Source organism: Artibeus jamaicensis, unplaced genomic scaffold (assembly GCF_021234435.1).
Source record: "Artibeus jamaicensis isolate MK-2021 breed Jamaican fruit bat unplaced genomic scaffold, CSHL_Jam_final contig_311, whole genome shotgun sequence".
NCBI classification, from domain to species: domain Eukaryota; kingdom Metazoa; phylum Chordata; class Mammalia; order Chiroptera; family Phyllostomidae; genus Artibeus; species Artibeus jamaicensis.
The window spans coordinates 13,862,226-13,864,038 of NW_026521717.1; positions in this window are offsets into that span (position 1 = coordinate 13,862,226).

Genomic DNA, 1,813 nt, shown 5'->3' on the forward strand with positions numbered 1-1,813 from the left:
AAGAATAGTATGGGAAATATAGAATCTAAAGAACTTGAGACACATGGTCATAAACTAAAGGGGGAGACTGGTGGGGGAGGGGTGTGCAGGGTGAAGGGGAATGAAGGGGGGAATAGAACAACTGTAATGGCATAATCATTAAAATCAAATAAAATTAAAAAAATAAATAAAAGTCTCTGTTGTCTGAGTAGTACTACTGCAGCCTTTTTTTGGTTTCCATTTGCATGAAATATTTTTTCCATACTTTTACTTTCAGTCTGTGTGTATCTTTTGATTTGAAGTGGGTCTCTTATAGGCAGCACATATACAGTCTTATTTTGTTATTCAACCACTCTGTGTATTGATTGGAGCATTTAGTCTATTTATATGTAATAATTGGTAGGTATGCCATTTTATTGTTTTCTGATTGTTTTTGGTGTTCTTAATTGTTAATGTCTTATCTCTTGTTATCTTGTATGTTGATAACTTTATACAGTCTTGTTTGGATTCTTTCCTCTTCATTTCTTGTACATCGCTTCTAAATTTTTGGTTTGTGGTTACCATGTTCTTCATATACACCAAGATATATTTATAGCAGTGTATTTTAAGTTGATGGTTCCTTACGTTTGAACATTCTCTAAAATCATTACAATTTCTATTTATCCTCTCTATGTTTATATTTTTGTCATTCTTTTAAAACTTCTTTTGTGTGTTTGTGCATATCCCTTAATTTATTGTTGTGATAACACATAATATTTCTATTTTCTGGTTTGTTAACCTTTCTACTAGCCTTATAGTTGATTGATTCACTGCTTTTTACTGCTTTTGTCAGTGAGAATTTGTTTTTTCTTCTTTTCTTATTTATATTTTTATCTTCACTTTTCATAGAAGTCACTCTAACCTTTCTTTTAGTACTGCTTTAGTGGTAATAAACTTCTTTAGCTATTTCTTGACTGGGAAACTGTTTCTTCTGCAGTTCTAAATGATACTTTTCCTGGGGTGGGCAACCTTGGTTGTATATATTTGCTTTTTATCACTTTAAATATGTTGTGTCAATACCTTCTTGTCTGCCAGTTTTCTTTCTTAAGTATATTGTATTGATTATGCTACTATAGTTGTCTTATCCCCCCCCCATTTATTCCCCTGTGCCCTGCATATCCCCTCCCACCTACATACCCCACCCCCTTAGTTCATGTCCATGAGTCATATATATAAGGTCTTTGGCTTCTACATTTTCTATACAATTCTTAACCTCCTCCTTTCTATTTTGTACCTACCATTTATGATACTTGTTCTCTGTACTTTTTTACCGATTCCCCCACCCTCCATGCTGATAACCATCCATGTAATGTCCATTTCTCTGATTCTGTTCCTTTTTTAGTTGTTTTCTTAGTTTGCTTTTGTTTTGTTTATTTTTAGGTTCAGTTTCTAATAGCTGTGAGTTTGTGGTCATTTTACCATTCATCTTTTTGATTATCTCTTTTTCTTAGATAAGACCCTTTAACATTTCACATAATAAGGGCTTGGTGATGATGAATTCCTTTAACTTGACCTTATCTGGAAAGCACTTTATCTGCCCTTCCATTCTAAATGATAGCTTTTCTGGATAGAGTAATCTTGGATGTAGATCCTTGTCTTTTGGATGTAGATCCAAAGTCTTGAATGACTTTGAATACTTTTTTCCAGCCCCTTCTTGCCTGCAAAATTTCTTTTGAGAAATCAGCTGATAAGTCTTATGGGAACTCCTTCGTAGGTAACTGTCTTTTTTTCTCTTGCTGCTTTTAAGATTATCTCCTTATCTTTAATCTTGTGTAATGAAATGATAATGTATATT